This window comes from Triticum dicoccoides, chromosome 7B, assembly GCF_002162155.2.
Source record: "Triticum dicoccoides isolate Atlit2015 ecotype Zavitan chromosome 7B, WEW_v2.0, whole genome shotgun sequence".
Lineage (NCBI taxonomy): Eukaryota > Viridiplantae > Streptophyta > Magnoliopsida > Poales > Poaceae > Triticum > Triticum dicoccoides.
Window position 1 is genome coordinate 225,135,221 of NC_041393.1, and position 16,458 is coordinate 225,151,678.

Genomic DNA, 16,458 nt, shown 5'->3' on the forward strand with positions numbered 1-16,458 from the left:
TGCATGTTGCGAGTCTGATTTTGATACCTTTGATGAACTAAGGTTAGGGTTAGGTTATTTGCTAATCAAATGCCATGGATTATTTAGTACATAAGTTTTCATTTGTATTTGAAACAATTCTTAGCAATGGCATGATCCATATATAGTTGTCACTGATTCTTGCTTGAGGTAATCTCCCCATGACCCCTATTTTTTCAGTATTTTTTGTTATTTTGGTGGGATTTTTTATCCCTAGGTGGAACCTTAGTTTGTAGCATTCTCCAAATGCTTGGGTATGGGATATCTTTCAATCAGTTTGTTGAATTGGTAGTAGTAATGGGTTATGCATGTCGCGAGTCTGATTTTGATTCCTTTGATGAACTAAGGTTAGGGTTAGGTTATTTGCTAATCAAATGCCATGGATTATTTAGTACATAGGTTTTCATGTGTATTTGAAGCAATTCTTAGCAATGGCATGATCCATATATAGTTGTCATTGATTCTTAGAGTTGCATTGTTTTTCAAACAATGCATTAGAGTTGTCATTAATTCATTTAATTTTAATCATTCTTTTTAGATGGGTAGACTCGTTAATGTTCACTATTTGGACAAAGTGGCATTTATGACCAACAATGCCGACATTCTTGATGACAATGAGAAAGTGATAGTATTCGAGACAAGTCCTAATTATGATGAGGTTATTGAGAGAGTAAGATATGTGTTGAATTGGATGGACCCGCATGATAGAGTGTAGGACCTTGAAGTAAGTCTAGAGGGGGGTGATTAGACTACTTGACCAATTAAAAACTTAACCTTTTCCCAATTTTAGAGTTTGGCAGATTTTAGCTATTTTAGGACAAGTCAAGCAATTATCACACAATTCAAGCAAGCATGCAAAGAGTATATAGGCAGCGAAAATTAAAGCATGCAACTTGCAAGAATGTAAAGGGAAGGGTTTGGAGGATTCAAACGCAATTGGAGACACGGATGTTTTTGGCGTGGTTCCGATAGGTGGTGCTATTGTACATCCACGTTGATGGAGACTTCAACCCACGAAGGGTAACGGCTGCGCGAGTCCACGGAGGGCTCCACCCAATAAGGGTCCACGAGGTAGCGACCTTGTCTATCCCACCATGGCCATCGCCCACGAAGGACTTGCCTCACTAGCGGTAGATCTTCACGAAGTAGGCGATCTCCTTGCCCTTACAAACTCCTTGGTTCAACTCCACAATCTTGTTGGAGGCTCCCAAGTGACACCTAGCCAATCTAGGAGACACCACTCTCCAAGAAGTAACAAATGGTGCGTTGATGATGAACTCCTTGCTCTTGTGCTTCAAATGATAGTCTCCCCAACACTCAACTCTCTCTCATAGGATTTGGATCTGGTGGAAAGAAGGTTTGAGTGGAAAGCAACTTAGGAAGGCTAGAGATCAAGATTCATATGGTAGGAATGGAATATCTTGACCTCAACACATGAGTAGGTAGTTCTCTCTCAGAAATGGTAAGTTGGAAGTGTAGGTTTAGTCTGATGGCTCTCTCTACGAATGAAGAGGAGGTGGAGGGGTATATATAGCCTCCACACAAAATCTAATCGTTACACACAATTTACCAAACTCGGTGGGACCGAATCGTTAAACTCGGTCAGACCGATTTAGTAAACCTAGTGACCGTTAGTGATTTTCGGTGGGACTGACATGCATCTCGGTGAGACCGATTCAGTTAGGGTTAGGGCATAACATAATCTCGGTGAGACCAATTACACAAACTCGGTGAGACCGACTTTGGTAATTAGCTAACCAGAGAGTTGGTCAGGTAAACTCGGTGGGACAGATTTGCTCTTTTCGGTGAGACCAAAATGTTACAAAAAGGAAACAGAGAGTTTACATTGCAATCTCGGTGGGACTGATCGCTCACTTCGGTTAGACCGAAACGTTACGAAGGGAAACAGAGAGATTGTAACCCCATCTCGGTGAGACCGAGATCCCTATCGGTAAGACCGATTTGCTTAGGGTTTGTGGCAGTGGCTATGACTTTTGGAATCGGTGGTGCCGGATAGAAAGAATCGGTGTGACCGATTTTGGCTTTAGGTTTAGGTCATTTGTGGATGTGGGAAGGTAGTTGAGGGTTTTTGAGCATATCACTAAGCACATGAAGCAAGAGGCTCATTAAGCAACACCTCATCCCTTCTTGATAGTATTGGCTTTTCCTATAGACTCAATGTGATCTTGGATCACTAAAATGTAAAATGAAGAGTCTTGAGCTTTTGAGCTTGAGCCAATCCTTTGTCCTTAGTATTTTGAGGGATCCACTTTCATCATCCATGCCATGCCATTCATTGAGCTTTCCTGAAATAATATTCTTGGAATAGCATTAGCTCAATGAGCTATATGTTGTTATGAATTACCAAAACCACCTAGGGATAGTTGCACTTTCATAGAGTTGAACTAATATGAAGGTATGATGTTTGTAACGCCTCATACATACCCGTAGGATATTGGCCGTTACTCATGGCGGGATCTAGACTCGTCCCACAGGTCAACATTAGCCTTTCTTGCGCACTTTGTCCTCACTTGTGCGGACGTGGGACCAACTTCCCAGTCGGTCACCCATCCTGAAATTGCTCTGAGCTGAGCACGCTTAACTTTGGAGTTCTTTCTTAATGGGCTCCTAGAAAATAAGGGGTTCCTTATTGATATGAGTAGTCTGTCATCCCAATTAAGCCAGGCTCTCACACACACCCTCACTCAAAGGAACCAACGTCCTCATTTTGCCACAAGAATGTTCCCTCTTGGCACATACGTCTGTGCGTCCAGTCCGTACATACTCGTTGAATACTGGCCGTTACTCCTAGCAGGATCTAGACTGACTCCACAGATCAACACTAGTATTTCCTGTGAACTTTGTCCTCACTCGTGCGCACCCGGGACCAACTTCCCAGTTGGTCAACCATCCTGAAATTGCTCCAAGCTGAGCATGCTTAACTTTGGAATTATTTCTGAATGAACTCCCGGAAAAGAAGAAATTCCTTATTGATATGAGTAGTCTATCATCCCTATTAAGCCAGCCTATCACAATGTTGGAGTGGGAACGAAATATCGATTGAAGAATATGCCTATCACCTCAGAATTGCATTGAGGGATAAACAAGGATAAATTCGTGGCCTCAGAAGACAAATCACTTGAATTATTGCGACCAAAGTCCAAGGTCGTCGGTTTGAAATTGACCTGAACCAACAAGTTTCCTCCCCATGTCATGATATGAGCCCAAGTAGAAGTGTGTCTTCCGTTGAGGATAGGCCAAGGTCTATGGCCTAGTGCTTCTAGCCAACCACCACCTAGCCAAAAAAATGAAGTTGTTGTGAATGCTAGTGACAAAGCCAGTGAAGAATATGATGATGGTCATGGTGATGTTCATGGTGGTCATGGTGATGGTGATGATGATGATGAGAAAGAGGATGGGATTCATGGGAATGAGCATTGTGAGAAGGTGAAGAGGAAAGACTAAAGCATGAGAAGGACATGACACGAAAAAAAGATGGCTTGCGAGGAGTGGGTACAGAAGTTTGAAGGGGCTTGTCGTGCACTAGAGGATGGCCTTGGTGATGATGACGAGCAACAGGATGATATTTATGGTAATGAAATTTGTGACTTGCATCCCTTTGCATGCATCAGGACATGACCCATGATATCCCCTTTAGTTGTGCCTATGCACATGACTCGAATGACAAAGTCACAAAGGTCTGGAGGAAGAATTGGACGATGATGCATTCACAAAGAGAGAGAACCATATGTACACATAGTTGACATGCCTAGAAAGAAGAAATCCATTGCTTCGCGATCTTAGGCTGGCCCATAAGGTTGTAGTTGATGGTGGCATGAGTAGGGAGATAGTCGGCACCCTGCCCGGACCCTCGCGAACCAAGGGACAAGGACAAGAATGCTTACCTAAAGAAAGGGGCGAAGTTTGTGAGCTATGAGGCCTTCAAGGTGTGGCTAAGGGGCTAATTGGATTGCGCCACCGCAAGCCTCACCAATCGTGGGAGCAACAATTAATTGGCAGTCGATTCCTATGACTGTGCATCGCCAAAAAATTGGCGCTAGATTGAACTAGGTCAACTAGTTAGAGCTGGGCACACCAATTACTTGGTAGCCATCCAAACATGCACGCCATGCCAGGTCAACGCCATATTTTTGGTAGGGCATCCTAGGGCATCGATCCAAACATCCTCTATGTGACAATGCCATTAAGAACCATATACCATATGTTGGGCACTTCGACCAAAAAGTGTGTTACACCATCCATTGTGAGAGAGAAGGACACCCATGGACGGTCCATGGAAGAAGACTTCCAACCAGGCAATGGGTGTTAAGAAGTTGTGTGGCTACTCACATATGCAGGGCCCATCCAAAAAAGAGCCTAAGCCACCGTCAGCTCACTTATGAGTTTCTCAGGTTTAAATTAATGAAAGAAGTACCTAGTGATCCAACTATGAAGGTGAAGTTCCTCATGGCGACCATGGAAAAAATGTTCAAATACAAAGTCAAGTATGGCAAGACATGGAAGGCTAAAGCGAACGCTCTAAGGATGTTGTACGGTGGTTGGGAAGAAGCAGACATCCGCCTGTCATGGTTGTTGCAAACGGTTACCCATAGGAGCCCCAACATGTATCATGTTGCCGAGGATGATGGTCATGTCGTGTTCCTTTGTGCCTTCTATAGTTTTGGACAATGCATCATGGCCTTTAAGCATCATCAACCGGTTTTGTCTATAGATAACACTTTCTTGACCAGCTGATACAAGGGCACAATCATGGTAGCAATGGCACACTCTTCCAATCTTGTGTGAGGAAAAATGGTATTGGTGATAGAGAGGTGTGCATCATATCGGATCAACACATGCATTTAGTGGCAAACTTTTACAGAGCATGTAAGAGCAAGAAGTTAAGCAAGGATCTAACCCATGTTTGTGTGGCCTTCACTACCGATACATTCACCATTCACCGTGACAGACTCTACAAATTTACCAATGAATGGGGGAACGAGTTTTTAATACAGAATTTTGCCGAGAAACACAAGTGGGCACGGACTCATGAGGAAGGAGGTTGGAGATACGACAAAATGATGAGAAACATGGTTGAATGTTTTAACAATGTGCTCAGAGGTGTCCATCCATTGCCAGTGACTGTAATAGTGGAATATGTCTTCTTCAAGCTTAACGAGTATTTTGTGATGTATTCCAAGGACAACGTGAAGTGGATAGGTTAAAAATGGAATATCCACCAGAAGTTGACGAGCGATAATGTTATAAGAAACTAAGTCCTTGGAACATAATATTATTGTATTCAACACCAACGACATGATCTACCAAGTCGACGAGCCAGGTGGGACAACGCGAGATGGTATGTCATATGGTGATCATGCATTCAAGGTGCACCATAAGAGACAGTGGTGCCAGTGCAAGAGCCTAGTAAGTATCACAAGTCGTGCTCGCATATTTTGTTGGTGGCGTCATCGAGAAATATACATGCGTTTGATGGGGCAACCATGCGGAGGCATGAGTTTAATCTCAAAGCTAGTAGGTAAACATCACTACAAAAAAAGACACATCCGTGACATTTTGGGCCGAACTAATTTTTTTCTGTCATGCTTATGACACCTCTATGACGATAATTGTGACAAAACCCGGTATCATCATAGATGTGGTGGGATCCAACTTCTATGACAAAAAATCATGACAGAAAATGGGCTTTTTGTCCTGGGCGGGCCGGAGATGCAGCCGCATGACATTCTTTGGGCCGTCCATGACAGCAAAAAACATAGTAGAAGTGAGGGTGAGGAAAATATCAGGGAGTTCCCAGTTACGGTGGGAGGTCGGGGCCGAGCGATGCATGGAGGGATTGCACGTTTCTCTCATACACGTACGCGCATGGGTGCAAGGCATTGGGCTCTAACTGAACCCGAGCAATTGCATTGGCTACGTGTTACTGAACCCGAGCGATCGATTGATCCCTGTCTGTTAACTGAACCCGATCGAGCGATTCCTTCGCTACTGCTACTAATTGAAGCCGATCGAACCTGCTGCCTCTTGATGAACAGTGTGCGTCGTTGGGGGTTGGATGAACAGGACCCCGTGGTAGTAGAGTCCATTGCTGCTAGATGAACAGGACCCCGATCGAGCCGATTGGGGGTGGATGAACAGGACCCCGTGGAGGGCTGGTTGAACAGTAGCCGATGGAGGGCTGGATAAATAGTATCCCGTGGAGGGGTGGTTGAATAGTAGCCGGTGGAGGCTGGATGAACATGAGCTTGTGGATGAACAATAGCTGGTGGAGGCAGGAGGGAGATGCCGTGGATGAACAGTCACAGGTGGAGACTAGAGGAGGTCGATGGTGGATGAACAGTAGCCCGTGGAGGCTGGAGTGAGGAAATAGACGGTGGATGAACAGTAGCCCGTGGAGTCTTGTTTTGCGGTACACCACACCCCTCTCGATGAACATGATCCCATTTTGACCATAGGAGGTCGAAGAGAAGTCTATTTCCTCCGTTTTGCAGTACGCCACACCACTTCCGATCAACATGACCCTATTTCAACCGTAGGAGGTTGAAGAGAAGTCCATTTCCTCCATTTTGTGGTACGCCAGACCCCTCCCGGTGAATAGGATCCCTTTTTGACCGCAGGTGGTTGAACAGAAGGCCGTTTCCTCCATTCTGCAGTACGCCATGCCTCGTTTCGGCTGTTCCGACCAAGCCAGTTGGATGCCGATGAATAGGATGAATTCCGTTCCCTCCCGATGAACACAGCGTAGTTTCTCCATTTTGACCCAGCCGGTTGGCTGTCGATGAACAGGACGCCATTGCTGCTCTCCACTGCCTCTTCATGTACACGAGCCCTGGCCGTACGTATGCGTGAGTAGGCGTTCGGGACCCCGCCCATATGTATGTATGTGGCCGTATTTACTTTCTTGCACCCTGGCTGTATGTACATGTACATGATATTGACGGGACTGCTGTTGGAAATATGCCCTAGAGGCAATAATAAAATGGTTATTATTATATTTCCTTGTTCATGATAATTGTCTATTGTTCATGCTATAATTGTATTAACTGGAAACCGTAATACATGTGTGAATACATAGACCACAACATGTCCCTAGTGAGCATCTAGTTGACTAGCTCGTTGATCAATATATGGTTATGGCTTCCTGACCATGGACATTGGATGTCATTGATAACGGGATCACATCATTAGGAGAATGATGTGATGGACATGACCCAATCCTAAGCATAGCACAAGATCGTGTAGTTCGTTTGCTAAAGCTTTTCTAATGTCAAGTATCATTTCCTTAGACCATGAGATTGTGCAACTCCCAGATACCGTAGGAATGCTTTGGGTGTACCAAACGTCACAATGTAACTGGGTGGCTATAAAGGTGCACTACAGGTATCTCCGAAAGTGTCTGTTGGGTTGGCACGAATTGAGACTGGAATTTGTCACTCCGTATGACGGGGAGGTATCTCTGGGCCCACTCGGTAATGCATCATCATAATGAGCTCAATGTGACTAAGTAGTTAGTCACGGGATCATGCATTATGGAGCGAGTAAAGAGACTTGCCAGTAACGAGATTGAACAAGGTATAGGGATACCGCCGATCGGATCTCGGGCAAGTAACATACCAATTGACAAAGGGAATTGTATACGGGATTGATTGAATTCTCGACATCGTGGTTCATCGGATGAGATCATCGTGGAACATGTGGGAGCCAACATGGGTATCCAGATCCCGCTGTTGGTTATTGGCCAAAGAACGTCTCGGTCATGTCTGCATGGTTCCCGAACCCGTAGGGTCTACACACTTAAGGTTCGGTGACGCTAGAGTTGTTATGGGAAATAGTATGTGGTTACCGAAGGTAGTTTGGAGTCCCGGATGTGATCCCGGACTTCACGAGGAGTTCCGGAATGATCCAGCGGTGAAGATTGATATATTGGACGAAGGGGGCCGGTAGTGTTTCGGGGGTACCAGGCTATGGCCAGCATGACCGAAAGGTGTTTCGGGAGCCCCGGCAAGTGTTGGAGGGCCTCATGGGCCAAAGGGGAAGGGGCAAACCAGACCACTAAGGGAGGTGCGCCCCCAAACCCTTTCCCACGTTATTTGGGGAGATGCGGCGCCTCCACCTGGCTTGGGAGGCAATCCTCCACCTGCTTGACTTGGGGGGCAAGTCTCCCTAGGATTTTCCCTAGGGAGATCCAATCTGCTTGGCCGCCGCCCCCTAGGGGAAACCCTAGGGCGCCTCCCTCTCTCCCCTTGCCCCTATATATAGTGGAGGAGTGGGAGGGCAGCCACACCTCTTCCCTGGCGCAGCCCCCTCCCTCCTCCAACTCTTCCTCCTCCTCCTCCATAGGGCTTGGCGAAGCCCTGCTGGAGAACCACGAGCTCCACCAACACCATGCCGTCGTGTTGTCGGAGTTCTCCCTCAACTTCTCCTCTCCCCTTGCTGGATCAAGAAGGAGGAGACGTCCCCGGGCTGTACGTGTGTTGAACGCGGAGCCGCAGTCCGTTCGGTGCTAGATCGGATCTTCCGTGATTTGAATCGCCGCGAGTACGACTCCATCGACCGCGTTCTTGTAACGCTTCCGCTTAGCGATCTTCAAGGGTATGAAGATGCACTCCCTCTCTCTCTCATTGCTAGAATCTCCTAGATTGATCTTGGTGATCTGTAGGAAAATTTTGAATTATTGCTACGTTACCCGACAGTGGTATCAGAACCAGGTCTATTGCGTAGATTCTATGCACGAGTAGAACACAAGTAGTTGTGGGCGTTGGTTTGTTCAACATGCTTACCGTTACTAGTCTTATCTTGATTTGGCGGCATCGTGGGATGAAGCAGCCCAGACCAACCTTACACGTACGCTTACTTGAGACAGGTTCCACCGACTAACATGCACTAGTTGCATAAGGTGGCTAGCGGGTGTCTGTCTCTCCCACTTTAGTCGGATCGGATTCGATGAAAAGGGTCCTTATGAAGGGTAAATAGCAATTTCCATATCACATTGTGGTTTTGGTGTAGGTAAGAAATGTTCTTGCTAGAAACCTATAGCAACCACGTAAAAACTTGCAACAACAATTAGAGGACGTCTAACTTGTTCTTGCAGCATATACCGTGTGATGTGATATGGCCAAAAGGATGTGATGAATGATATATATGTGATGTATGAGATTGATCATGTTCTTGTAATAGGAATCACGACTTGCATGTCGATGAGTATGACAACCGGCAGGAGCCATAGGAGTTGTCGTAATTTATTGTATGACCTGCGTGTCATTGAATGATGCCATGTAATTACTTTACTTTATTGCTAAACCGTTAGCCATAGTAGTAGAAGTAATAGTTGGCGTGACAACTTCATGAAGACACGATGATGGAGATCATGATGATGGAGATCATGGTATCATGCCGGTGACGATGATGATCATGGCGCCCCGAAGATGGAGATCAAAAGGAGCAAAATGATATTGGCCATATCATGTCACTATTTGATTGCATGTGATGTTTATCATGTTTTTACATCTTATTTGCTTAGAACGACGGTAGCATAAATAAGATGATCCCTCGCTAAAATTTCAAGAAAGTGTTCCCCCTAACTGTGCACCGTTGCAAAGGTTCGTTGTTTCGAAGCACCACGTGATGATCGGGTGTGATAGATTCTAACATTCACATACAATGGGTGTAAGCCAGATTTACTCATGCAAAACACTTAGGTTGACTTGACGAGCCTAGCATGTACAGACATGGCCTCGGAACACAAGAGATCGAAAGGTCGAACATGAGTCGTATAGTAGATACGATCAACATGAAGATGTTCACCGATGATGACTAGTCCATCTCACGTGATGATCGGACACGGGCTAGTTGACTCGGATCATGTATCACTTAGATGACTAGAGGGATGTCTATTTGAGCGGGAGTTCATTAGATGAACTGAATTATCATGAACATAGTCAAAAGGTCTTTGCAAATTATGTCATAGCTTGCGCTTTAGTTCTACTGTTTTAAGATATGTTCCTAGAGAAAATTTAGTTGAAAGTTGACAGTAGCAATTATGCGGACTGGGTCCGTATACTGAGGATTGTCCTCATTGGTGCACAGAAGGCTTATGCCCTTAATGCACCGCTCGGTGTGCTGAACCTCGAGCGTCGTTTGTGGATGTTGCGAACATCTGACATACACGTTTTGATGACTATGTGATAGTTCAGTGCATAATGTTAAACGGTTTAGAATTGAGGCACCGAAGACATTTTGAAACGTCACAGAACATATGAGATGTTCCAAGAGCTGAAATTAGGATTTCAGGCTCGTGCCCAGTCAAGAGGTGTAAGACCTCCGGCAAGTTTCTAAGCCTGCAAACTAAGGGAGAAAAGCTCAATCGTTGGGCATGTGCTCAGATTGTCTAAGTACTAAAATCGCTTGAATCGAGTGGGAGTTATCTTCCAGATGAGATAGTGATGGTTCTCCAAAGTCATTGCCACCAAGCTACTAGAGCTTCGTGATGAACTATAACATATCAGGGATAGACATGATGATCCTTGAGCAATTCACGATGTTTGACACCGCGAAAGTAGAAATCAAGTAGGAGCATCAATTGTTGATGGTTAGTAAAACCACTAGTTTCAAGAAGGGCAAGGGAAAAAGGGATACTTCATGAAACGACAAATCAGTTGCTGCTCTAGTGAAGAAACCCAAGGTTGAACCCAAACCCAAGACTAAGTGCTTCTGTAATGAGGGGAACGGTCACTGAAGCAGAGCTACCCTAGATACTTGGTAGATGAGAAGGCTGACAAGGTCGACAGAAGTATATTGGATATACATCATATTAATGTGTACTTTACTAGTACTCCTAGTAGCACCAGGGTAATAAATACCAGTTTGGTTGCTAAGTGTTAGTAACTTGAAATAAAAGGCTATGGAATAAACGGAGACTATCTAAAGGTGAGGTGACAATATATGTTGGAAGTATTTCCAAGGTTGATGTGATAAAACATCGCACGCTCCCTCTACCATCGGTGAAAGGATCGATATGGTTGACTAGAGGGGGGGTGAATAGGCAACTAACAATTTTTAGACTTTTCTTTAACAATTTAAATCTTGCAACGAAATAAGTTGTCTAGATGTGCAACTACGTGGACAACCTATATGATGCAAAGACAACTAGCACACTAGCAAGCAATAGATACAACACAAGTAAGCTTGCAAAAGTAAAGGCACAAGATAACCAAGAGTGGAGCCGGTGGAGACGAGGATGTGTTACCGAAGTTCCTTCCTTTTAAAGGGAAGTACGTCTTCGTTAGAGCGGTGTGGAGGCACAATGCTCCCCAAGAAGCCACTAGGGCCACCGTAATCTCCTCACGCCCTCACACAATGCGAGATGCCGTGATTCCACTATTGGTGCCCTTGAAGGCGGCGACCGAACCTTTACAAACAAGATTGGGGCTATCTCCACAACACTTGGAGGCTCCCAACAACACCACGAAGCTTCACCATAATGGAGTATGGCTTCGAGGTGACCTCAACCGTCTAGGGTGCTCAACACCCAAGAGTAACAAGATCCGCTAGGGATAAGCGGGGGAATCAAATTTCTCTTGGTGGAAGTGTAGATCTGGGTCTTCTCAACCAATATCGAGCAAATCAACAAGTTTGATTGGCTAGGAAGAGAGATCGGGCGAAAATGGAGCTTGGAGCAACAATGGAGCTTTGGGGGAAAGAGGTAGGTCAACTTTGGGGAAGAAGACACCTTTATATAGTGGGGGAACCAATCCAACCGTTACCCCACCGAGCAGCCCCGCACAGAGCGGTACTACCGCTAGGGCAGGGCGGTACTACCGCTGAGGGTGGTACTACCGCTCTTACCCAGCGGTACTGCCGCGCTGACGGGGAGGGCAGGGTCCTGACCCCAGAGCGGTACTACCGTGGGAGTAGGAGCGGTACTACCGCTTGGAGCGGTACTACCGCCACTACTACCGCACTTAGTACCGCAAAACCCGACACGAAAAACATCGGTCTCGAATCGAGGCGGCAGTAGCCCGGAACAATTGCGGTACTACGGCCGAAGTCCACAAGCGGTACTACCGCTTGGGGAGCCATACCACCGCTCTGGGAGCAGTACTACCGCTGTGGAGCTTCGGCGGTACTACCGCTATGGACCGCGGTACTACCGCTGGGGCAGGACACAACAAACACAAGGGGAAACGGCAGGTCCAACGAAGCGGAAGGAAAACGACGGGTGTGATATGGATGTCTACGTGTTGATTCCACCCTAGTCTTACCAAAGCGGATCCCCTCTTGATAGTACGGTGACTCCTATGAAACTAGTCTACCAACAACGAAATGAAGGAGCTACACCGTCTTGAATAAAACACCGAGGGGAGATAATCGTCTCGTGCCAAAGGATGAATATCTGAAAGAACTTAACGCACACGATTAGTCCGCACAAGCATTGTCATCAATCACCAAAACATCTTGGGGATAAATATGCCCTTACAATCTCCCCCTTTTTGGTGGATTGATGACAATACGGGATTTGCACAATATGATAGATATAGGACAAGCGCAAAAACCCAACCGTCCTAAAATGTAGAAAGGATCCCCCTGGATGTGTGCTGTCTAGATAAGTGCTTTGAACTGCACGGCACAGATGCCAGGATCAATGCTCCCCCTACATTTTAGAGACCATCTACCTAAGCAAGATATATGAGAGGAACATAGATAACAGGATAAGCATGCAACTCATAAGCTAGATAAAGATATACGAAAGGTAAGGTAGCATATGTCTCACACCATATGACTAGAACTTAGGTCTCACTGACACAAACCAGAACTTAGGTCTCACTGACACAAACCAAATAAAGCAACAAGCGAGGGAAACACAAACACAGAAGACAGAAGACACAAAGCACAAATCCCTAAACTCTTGACCTCAACTGTCTAGGGTGCTCAACACCCAAGAGTAACAAGATCCGCTAGGGATAAGTGGGGGTGTGATATGGATGTGTACGTGTTGATTCCACCCTAGTCTTACCAAAGCGGATCCCCTCTTGATAGTATGGTGACTCCTACGAAACTAGTCCACCAACAACGAAACGAAGGAGCTACACCGTCTTGAATAAAACACCGAGGGGAGATAATCGTCTCATGCCAAAGTATGAATCTTTGAGAGAACTTAACGCACACGATTAGTCCGCACAAGCATTGTCATCAATCACCAAAACATCTTGGGGATAAATATGCCCTTACCATCTCCCCTGTTTGGTGGATTGATGACAATACGGGATTTGCACAATATGATAGATATAGGACAAGCGCAAAAACCCAACCGTCCTAAAATGTAGAAAGGCTCCCCCTGGATGTGTGATGTCTAGATAAGTGCTTTGAACTGCATGGCACAGATGCCAGGATCAATGCTCCCCCTACATTTTAGAGACCAACTACCTAAGCAAGATATATGAGAGCAACATAGATAACAGGATAAGCATGCAGCTCATAAGCTAGATAAAGATATACGAAAGGTAAGGTAGCATATGTCTCACACCATATGACTAGAACTTAGGTCTCACTGACACAAACCAGAACTTAGGTCTCACTGACACAAACAAATAAAGCAACAAGCGAGGGAAACACAAACACAGAAGACGGAAGACACAAAGCACAAATCCCTAAACTCTTGACCTCAACCGTCTAGGGTGCTCAACACCCAAGAGTAACAAGATCCGCTAGGGATAAGTGGGGGTGTGATATGGATGTGTACGTGTTGATTCCACCCTAGTCTTACCAAAGCGGATCCCCTCTAGATAGTACGGTGACTCCTACGAAACTAGTCCACCAACAACGAAACGAAGGAGCTACACCATCTTGAATAAAACACCGAGGGGAGATAATCGTCTCGTGCCAAAGGATGAATCTCTGAAAGAACTTAACGCACACGATTAGTCCGCACAAGCATTGTCATCAATCACCAAAACAGCTTGGGGATAAATATGCCCTTACAATCTCCCCCTTTTTGGTGGACTGATGACAATACGGGATTTGCACAATATGATAGATATAGGACAAGCGCAAAAACCCAACCGTCCTAAAATGTAGAAAGGCTCCCCCTGGATGTGTGCTCTCTAGATAAGTCCTTTGAACTGCACAACACAGATGCCAGGATCAATGCTCCCCCTAAATTTTAGAAACGAACTACCTAAGCAAGATATATGAGAGCAACATAGATAACAGGATAAGCATGCAACTCATAAGCTAGATAAAGATATACGAAAGGTAAGGTAGCATATGTCTCACACCATATGACTAGAACTTAGGTCTCACTGACACAAACCAGAACTTAGGTCTCACTAACAGAAACCAAATAAAGCAACAAGCGAGGGAAACACAAACACAGAAGACGGAAGACACAAAGCACAAATCCCTAAACTCTCTCCCCCTTTGGCATCGAGACACCAAAAAGGAGAGGGAGTGCTGCTACGGCTCCAAGTGATGGCAAACGAGGGACACACATCATATCTCAGAGGGATCATCTGCGCCACCATCGTCAGTCGGGAAGTGCTTAGCATCAGAATCGGTCCACGGGCAGTGCTGCTGAATCCACTCCTCCTCCTCAGTAAGCTGATCCTCAGATCCACTGATCACAGTAGCACCCATCTGTCGCATGAGCTCCTTGTGGCGACCTCGGGCCTTCTTCTCAGCCACATGAGTCATGTACTGACCGTGAGACTCCATGCAGAACAACTTCTTCACCTTGAGCTTGAGCTTCTTGGCCCAAGAGGGCTCTGCCTCAGAAGGCACGTAGTCATCATCTTCATCCTCAGCCTCAGCCCCAGTCTCCTCCTCGGTCTCCATGGCAGCAGCAGACGAAGGAACTCCAGTCTTAGGGGCCTGAGTGCCCCAGTTATCCTTCTTCCTCAGTCGCTTGATATCGTGAGAGACCAACTCTCCAGTCTCCAACAACACCTGGGGATAGACACGATCCCAGGCCTTCTCAATAAGCAGCATGATGAACGGACCATAAATCGGGCACTTGCGCTCGGAGATAGCAGATAACAGCTCAGACCACATCACATGAGAGATATCCAGGGACTCTCCGGTGTTCTGTCCCTTCTCACGCTGGCATAAGAGAAGCATGTCCACGAGATAAGAGTGAACCTGGTCCAGATTCCCGATACGAGGGAAAAGAGTCTCTCTGAAGATACGGTGAAGGATATCCAGATAGGCAGGCAGCTCATAGGTTTCCTTCTTCGTCCCAGGGTTGATCCTTAAAGTGTAGTAGGGCCACAGAGCTTGCGTGTGAGTGGCGTTGGTGCAGTGGTGGGGGCGAAAGCCGACAGAAGACTCAAGACCTAGATCTTGCACCCCAATCAACTCCATGAAAGCTTTCCACTTGACTGAAAGCAACTTGCCATTGGTCATCCAAGTCAGTGTCCTTTCCTCATCAGTCCCAAGATGAACCGTGGCTTAGATCTGGGCCACAATATCAGCATCATAATCCTTGTTGAATTGCATGATCCCAAGAATGTTCAGTTGAGTGCACATCTGAAGAGCTTCACCAAAGTATTCAGGATCTTTCTCCATATGGTCGGTGTCGATGGAGTGCACGTTGACATAGAGGTTCTTCTTGGCTTTGAGAACATCAAAGTAGATGGCAAACTAGAACCTGTTCCAGAATGGACGGTTGACCAAAGTGGGATCTTGGTCTGCCTCATATGGGTTGCGGCGACGCCTTGCCCAGAACTCCTTGGGCGGCATTTCTGGCACAGTTTTGCCTGGCTTTGGCTTGACCCCAGGCTTCTTCTGGAGTTGAGGTGGAGGTGGAGCACTTGAAGAACCTCCGGCAGGCTCGGTGGTGCGGTAGCGCTTGGACGTGGCACGACCGGGGTAGACACGACGAGCCTAATGCTCAGGAACCTCATCACCTGGAACCACACACAAGAACACGCAAACAACCAGAAAGAACGAGCATAAGCCACAAAACACGAGCAAAAGGATCACTAAGAGGTAGGAGTATGATGGAAACTGGTAGAGGGCGGTAGTACCGTGACCCTTCAGCGGTAGTACCACTCCAAGCGGTAGTACCGCTCTGGAGAGAGCGGTAGTACCGCTCCAAGCAGTAGTACCGCTCTGGAGAGAGCGGTAGTACCGCTCGAGACGGGGAAACAATAGTTTCCCACTGCCGTGGTCAGATCCGGCACTACCGTCCTACCAAATTCAAAAATACTCCAACCAAACACCAATCCAAACTGTCTAGAAGCATTCTCCATCCTACTCAAGCCTAGATCTGGCCAAAATCTAGAGATGCAACTGCTATTGCCCCTATGATACTAGATTGGAAATCTAGACAAAAATAAACAGGGAGCGGGGGCAATACCGGCATCCATGGCAAGAGGACAAGGTGGGGATCGACTCCACCGAAGGAAATGGAGAGGAGCGCCCCGG